The sequence below is a fragment of the Aegilops tauschii genome, chromosome 7, assembly GCF_002575655.3.
Source record: "Aegilops tauschii subsp. strangulata cultivar AL8/78 chromosome 7, Aet v6.0, whole genome shotgun sequence".
Taxonomy (NCBI): domain Eukaryota; kingdom Viridiplantae; phylum Streptophyta; class Magnoliopsida; order Poales; family Poaceae; genus Aegilops; species Aegilops tauschii.
The window spans coordinates 64,666,691-64,674,666 of record NC_053041.3 but is presented as its reverse complement, the minus strand read 5'-3'; positions in this window follow the sequence as shown (position 1 = coordinate 64,674,666).

Genomic DNA, 7,976 nt, shown 5'->3' with positions numbered 1-7,976 from the left:
GTCCTTCGGGACAACACTTCGGTGTCATCCTGGGCCTCGGGGGAGTGAGCGGTCGGCGGTGACGCACTGGCCATTTCTGCCAGATCCAACGAACCTCCAGACGAGGTTCACTGGACGCTGTCGCGGGCCGGACTACAATAGCACAATTAACCATATCAAGACGATAAAGAGGAGGGACCGGATATACAGGAAAATGTGAGTCGCAGTACTTACAATGTGGTCCGGGGCTTAGTGCGGAGCCGTCGCTCCGGACGGCTGTCAATGTCCCACACGGTGTCGACCGCAAGGGCACCCTTCCCCTTCTTGGGCGTCCCCGCCTCAAGATTCGTGGAGGCCCCCCTCTTCTTCTCCTTAGGGGGAGGTTTCTTCTCCTCCTCCTCCTCATCTTCCTCGTCGTCGTCCTAAGGGACGGAGGAATGGGCTTCCTCGTCTTCGGACGTCACGTCCGAAGCGCCCTTGCGACGGGGGCCACTTTTGGCCCCCTTGGCCTTATTCTTGGCCTTCTTCTCCGGCGCCTTATATGGCGCCGGCACCAGCATCTTCGCCAAACGTGGGATGACTGGTTCTTCAGGCAGCGGAGCCGGACACTGGATCCGCTTCTCCGTCTAAATCCAATATGGAAAAAGCAATGATAAAACTCAGACATCATCCTCGAAACAATTAAGTTGGGGATACGTCAAAAATAACATACCTCGCTGGCGAGGTGTTTACATTCGTGACCACGGTCTGAATCCATGGCCGGCGGTTTCTCATTGCCCTCAAAGAGCAACTTCCAGGCACCTTTGTGAGTAGTTTCGAAGAGCCTCTTCAGGGTTTGGTGCTTCTTCGGATTAAACTCCCACAGAGGGCGACTTCAACGCTTGCACGGGACGATCCGGCGAACTAGCATCACCTGGATTACATCGACAAGCTTGACATTCTTGGCTATCATACTCTGAACGCGCGTCTGCAGCGCTATCAGCTCATCGGGCGAACACCAGTTCGGACTCTTCTCGACCCAGGAGGTGAGTCGCATGGGAGCACCGGAGCGGAATTCGGCAGCTGCGGCCCAGGTGGTGCTGCGGGGTTCTGTGATGTAGAACCACTATTTCTGCCATTCCTTTACCATCTCCACGAAAGTGCCTTTCGGCCAGGAGACGTTTGACAGCTTACTCACCATGGCTCCCCCGCACTCCGCGTGCTGGCCATCCACCACCTTCGGCTTCACATTGAAGACTTTGAGCCATAGCCCGAAGTAGGGTTGCATGCGGAGGAAGGCCTCACACACGACGATAAACTCCGAGATGTTGAGGAAGGAGTTCGGGGACAGATCGTGGAAATCTATCCCGTAATAATACATCAGCCCGCGAACAAAAGAGTGGAGCGGGAACCCTAGTCTGCGGAAGAAATGAGGGAGGAATACCACCCTCTCGTTAGGCTCCGGCATGGGGACGACTTGTCCCTCGGCCGGCAGGCTGTGGACTATTTGCTTCGCCAAGTATCCGGCCGCCCGAAGCTCAGTAATGTCCTCTTCCTTGATGGAGGAGACCATCCACTTGCCCTGACCTCCGGATCCGGACATGATTGAGTGCTAGCTCGAGTGGAAAGGAGATGAGAACTTGGGCGCTGGAGCTCGAGATTGGAAGGGCAGAGATAGAGAGAAGGCGTGGGAGAAGAAAGGTGAGTCCTTATCCCCTTATAAAGGCAGTAAATGTTGAGCGCCTCCCCACTCGCCTTAGAATTTGGCTATTCCCAAGGGCTATATAAACGACACGGTTGGGTTACCCATACCCGCATTGATAAGAATCCCGCAATAAAGGGACACGATCTCTGCTTTGACAAGACGTGCCAATGGCAACTGCGTCTCGAAACGTGGAACGGTGAACATAAAACGGTCAGAAGTTATGACCGAGCTCACCTAATGTCATGTTGTAAAAAGCTGTCAGCGGATGGGACTCGTGCAAGTATTATATTCTCTCTGTGGTTGTGTGTGGTATGTGTTACGGGTCTGGATACTATCGTCGCATCCGAAGACTATCTTGGAGTTCGGAAAAAGGGGAACTCGCCTTGCAATGCCGAAGACAATCTGCGCACCGGACTCCTCATCATTGAAGCCAGGTTCAGGGGCTACTGAGGGAGTCCTGGACTAAGGGGTCCTCGGGCGTCCGACCTGTTATCCATGGGCCGGACTGATGGGCTGTGAAGACATGAAGGCTGAAGACTGTACCCGTGTCCGGATACGACTCTTCTTGGCGTGGAAGGCAAGCTTGGCGATCAACTATGAAGATTCCTTCCTATGTAACCGACTCTATGTAACCCTAGATCCCTCCGGTGTCTATATAAACCGGAGGGCATAGTCCGGATAGGATACATTCATTACCATAGTCATACATGCTAGACTTCTAGGGTTTAGCCATTACGATCTCGTGGTAGATCAACTCTTGTAATACTCATATTCACCAAGATCAATCAAGTAGGAAGTAGGGTATTACCTCCATAGAGAGGGCCCGAACCTGGGTAAACATCGTGTCCCCTGTCTCCTATAACCATCGACCTTAGATGCATAGTTTGGGACCCCCTACCCGAGATCCGCCGGTTTTGACACCGACAGGCACCTAGGATGGGCTCGGTGCCCTCTGAGCTTGAGTTTTTAACAAAGCTTACCTTCCACGGCATGCCTCGACGTGCTTGGAACAGCGAGTCCATGAATGAGCTTATCAACGACCTTGGAGGTGAGCTCGTAAGTATGTTTGTTCCTCCAGACAGCTGGGCTCTGACGGTTATGGCATGGATGAAGAAGCCGTCCACCATACCGAAGGTGATTGGTGTTGAGATACCGGTGCAGGAACCGGGGTTGTACTATTCGTCGCCACCAAGGCCGCCGCAGACCACATTAGGGATGTACCTATATCGAGTGTTCGTGCATGTCGAAGAAGTGGTCAATCCATCAATCGAAGTCCTGGCGCCGCCGCTGGTGCCAGGGTCCGTCGACGGCGTCCATTACAGGAGTCAACGTCAGACTTTCCCCCTGTTGCTCGGAACGATGGATGGCACAGGGCCTACTCCATCGCGCGGAGGAGACCACTGCTTCTTTGGGAGAAGAGGCAGGGCTGGCTGCCTGGATGTACTCTAATTTGAGGTAACAACTGAATCTTGTCAGATACTAGTTAAATCCGAGCTATGGGTGTGAAGCACTGATGTGCCAGTACATTTGATTGTGACCTGTTCTAATTTTGTACGTGAACTTTTTGTAGAAAGGGTTGTACGTCAAGTTAATGTGCTAGCAGAACTTATTGTGTTGTCTGTCTGTTTTCTTTGCACGGCATTCAAGATATTTCCATGTCATTGATAAAGACGATGAACCGTTATGTACGAGTTCGTTGGTTTCAACATAACCCTACCCGTAGCGGTCCACTGCTTCCATCCTGATTGTGCTGCCTGCGTGAAATTTTGGTATGCAAGTTCAGTGTGCCATGATGTTCTATATGATTGTGTCAACTATATAAGTTTTTACTGAGCATCAGCAATGCATATGGCTGAAAGATGTATTTACTAGCATCGACCAATGGGTCTCTCTCTCTCTCTCACACACACACACAGACACGCACACACGCACAAGTGGGACCCGTTGAATTATTTCTTTGCTCGTGACAGCTTTTAACTAGGTTCCACTGTAATCTAACTTTTTTCTTAAGTTATTAGCTGAGCTCAGTGACTTCAAAAATTTGTCCAGAAGCCTTGTTTGGGCCTTTCCGGCGTCGCTGTATGTGGGCTGAGTAGCCATGTTAGGTTGTACTATACTACACAGGCCTTTTTTTTCAACATCAGCAATGCAACTGGGCCGACAGTTGTACACAATATCCGGGTCAACTTGTTATTCTCCGCCCCGCTGGGCTGCAAACTTTCCCAGGAGGTATGCATTAGGTTTAACAAGAAAATGGACTTTAAGAAGTAATAAATGGGATGTAATTATAATAACTAGGCAGTAACTATAAAAAATGCAGCAAACGCGTAATTATACTACTAGGAAAAGGCTAATTAGTGGCGCACCTGTTTTGGCCATTAATGGCGCCCTACAGGTGCGCCACTATCATCACGCCATTAGTAACTAATACTAATGGCGCACTCCTGGTGCGCCATTAGTATACCAGACAGTAGTGGCGCACCAGGGAGTGCGCCATTAGTATGTCAAACGGTGCGCCATTCCTATGCCTCCCAGGGGGACATATTTACCTTGTGCTCTGGGTTACTAATGGCGCACTACTAAATAGTGCGCCACTAGTGTGTTTATTGCAGTGCGCCACTAAAGTGATGTGTGGTGCGCCACTAGTATGAATATTAGAAATTATTATTTTTCTTTACTGATATTTGCACAGGTTACAAAATATATTACTACACAGAATATAGACAGCACAACATATAAACAGCAGATTTATCGAATACAATAGAAGATTAGTCTCCGAATTCAAAAGACCGAACAAAGTAAGAACATTACAAGTCTCGAGACCGCGAGTAGCGAGTTTGTCTTCACATTACAAGTCGATATCGATCATCTAAACTACCATCACATAGAAGAGAGCTGCGGTCAGCACGGTTAGCATCATCGCGATGAAACTAGTCTTCATCCGGTTCCTCCTCCGCTCCCTCCTCTCTCCCGCTAGATAGCGCGCGTATCTAGCTTCCGCCTCCGCCCTAATGGTGTACCCTTTGTAACTGTTACCGCTAAAGCGGTGAACCTGTCTCCGACACTCCTCCCAGTCGTCGTACACTCCGGGAACCTTACCCTTGTACACGACATGAGACGGCATCTCTATGCACTAGCCAAACAAAACGTTAGTAGCAATTCACAGACAATACATAAGTAATATATAAGTATGCAACAAAAGGATCGTAAGAGAAAAGCAAGACATTAATAGCACGATTCATGGTCCTACTAATAAATAGCATCGATTACATATAATAGCATCGATTTCAACAGCTCGTCTATTTCCTCGCCGCTCCTCGTACGCGGGCGTCTTCGGGGTTCGGTTTCACCATCGAACAAATCCTTGCGTTTTCTCCATGGGTCATCGTCGCGAAGCCACCTTCGATGGCCCATGAACACGGTTTTCGAAGACGCGGGATCTCTATCTAGCTCGCGATACGTTGTGTCATCCATGCACCTGACGCATCCAGAAAGTCCATGGACCACCTGCCCCGCGAGATATCCGTAAATAGTCGTGCACCGTCGTGAGCAGTGCGGCTCTCATAGGGAAATATTCTATCTCTGCGGCGTCCCATGTATTGGCTGGCATTTTCCGCAGTGTGTCTAGCTCCTCTTTCAGCAGCCCCAGATATAGATTAATGTCGTTCCCTGGTTGTTTCGGCCCTTCAATTAGCATACTCATGTGAATGTACTTTCTCTTCATGCACAACCAGGGGGAAGGTTGTACATCCACACAAACACAGTCCAGGTGCTATGTGTGCTTCTCTGGCTGCCAAACGGATTGACTCCATCGGTGCTCACGCCCAGCACGATGTTCCTTGGATCGTCCCCAAATTCTGGGTGTTCGAAGTTCAACGCTTGCCACTGGCTCGCATCCTTAGGTGGACTCAGCATCTTGTCTTTTTTATTTATCTCCAGATCATTTCCGTAATCTTCTCGCTTCTTCTCCTCCCTATTCGTGTGCCAACGCATGAGTTTTGCTAGCTTAGGGTCCGCAAAATACCGTTGCAGATGAGAAGTGATCGGAAAGTACCACACCACTTTTCGAGGAGCTTTCTTCCTCTTCTTGTATCGAGTGACGCCACACACCAGACATATGGTAGACTCCGCGTGCTCGTCCCGATAAATGATGCAATTGTTCATGCACACATGGTATTTCATGTGCGGTAAATCCAGAGGACACACGATTTTCTTCGCCTCCTCGAAACTGGTCGGGCACTTGTTCCCCTTGGGAAGACGTTCGTGCCAGAATGACATGTCCTCGTCGAAGCATGCGTCGGTCATTTTGTGTTTTACCTTCATCTCCAGAGCCATGAGCGTTACTTTCAGGCGGGTATCCTCGGGCCTGCTTCCTTCATACAATTGAGTAACCGCGTCTATCTCCAGTTGATCCAGCTTGGCTTTCTCTCGGGCGGCAGCTCTTGCGTTATCCGTCTGCTTGAGAAGCAGCTCTTGAATATGAGGGTCCTGCACCCAGCCCATCGATGGTCCATCGTCGTCTGCTCCGGCATCTTCATCTTCATGATCATACCCTTCATCTTGATCTTCCTCATCATCATGTCCGACATCTTCTACATGATGACTGTGTACTGCATCACCGTCATGATCATGTCCTAGAGATTCTTCGTCTTCTCGCCCGCCCTCGCCGCGGTGGTTGTCTTGCTGCCCTTCCTCATTTCTTGCCCGACCCCCATGGACGACTTCATAGTCATCTTCATCACCTTGCCACCGATAGCCATCCATGAAACCACGCAAGAGTAGGTGGTCCCGCACCTGTCCGGAATCTGGGTCCGCAATAAGGCTCTTCAGCTTGCATCTTCGACACGGACATCTTATCTCCGTCTCGTTCGTTTGAAGCATCTCGGCCTTCGCGGAGCTGAAAAACCTACTCACGATGCCTTCGGTCATCGTGCGGACCATGGTCGCCTGTGGGGTAGAGCAAAACGATATTTTAGAACCAAGAAAAAATTTGGCATGACTTTGCCTAAAAATAGGACCAAAAAGAATGCACAGTGCCAAATTCTCGCCGAAACGGAAATGAATCAACATTCCAGCAAAATATTGGCAACTATCGCATTTCAAATACCAGTACCTGCAAACACAAACATATATGCAACACCACAAACATATGCAACACCACAAACATACGTTGATCTAGCTAGGCCATAAAAAGTGCATGCGCACGTTGTTGGAGGGAGAAAAAGGTAGATCTACAACATAAAGAAAGCTTTCCCCTTACTTACCTATCAAAAAAGGTAATTTAACCACTTTATTTGGTTGAATCTATGGTGCAAATGAGGTGAGGAGGAGGAGGCAGCCGAGACAAGCTTGGACGAGGAGGTGGAGAGAATGAAGTGGGGAAAGTGAGTGTGGTAGGTGGTTGTCCAAAATATCTAGCTGGCCTCAGGCTACCAATGGCGCACCACATAAAAATGCGCCATTAGTAAACCCTGGTTACTAATGGCGCACCTGTTACGTGGTGCACCATTACTAGTTTTGCAAAAAAATTATAATTGTTAGTACTGGCGCACCGTGTCTGGGATGCGCCATTACTAGTTTGAACTAGTAATGGCGCACTGTACCCCGGTGCGCCATTAATAGTTTTGAAAAAAAAGTAAAAAAAATTTGTTAGTAGTGGTGCACGGAGCATGTGGTGCGTCATTACTAGTTAAAACTAGTAATGGCGCACTGTGCCCTGGTGCGCCATTAAGAGTTTTGGAAAAATAAAAAAATAAAATTTGCTAGTAATGACGCACCGTGTGTCTGGTGCGCCATTAGTAATGAGGACACTAATGGCGCACCTGTATCTGGCGCACCACATACATGGTCCGCCATTAATGTCCATATTAGCTATAGCCATTTTCCTAGTAGTGTTAGTTTAAAAAATATATTATTTTCAGAATTTGCAAATTTTAATTCCACTACTTGTTGCGCGCGCAATATTTCGTTGGATTTTAACGGAATACAACTTTATTTTGAAATTATATTTAATCTGACTAGAAATTTTGGATAAAAATATTTCGGATCCCATAAAAATGTGGGAATTTTTTTTGAATTCTGTTTTGAGCGGTTGGTTGAAATTATTAATCGTTGTCCTAGCTAGAAAATGGGCTGTACTTTTAACAAACTGTAAATGGGCTATAGTAAATTCCATTAGAATTAAAAAAATGGGTTGTACATTCTTACAAATCGCAAATGGGATATATGTTTTCTGCCACACACTTGTGGGCCTTCTAAGTTGACGAGTCCCCTAAAAAAACAAAGTTGACGCGTATGCAACGCTTTGTCAACA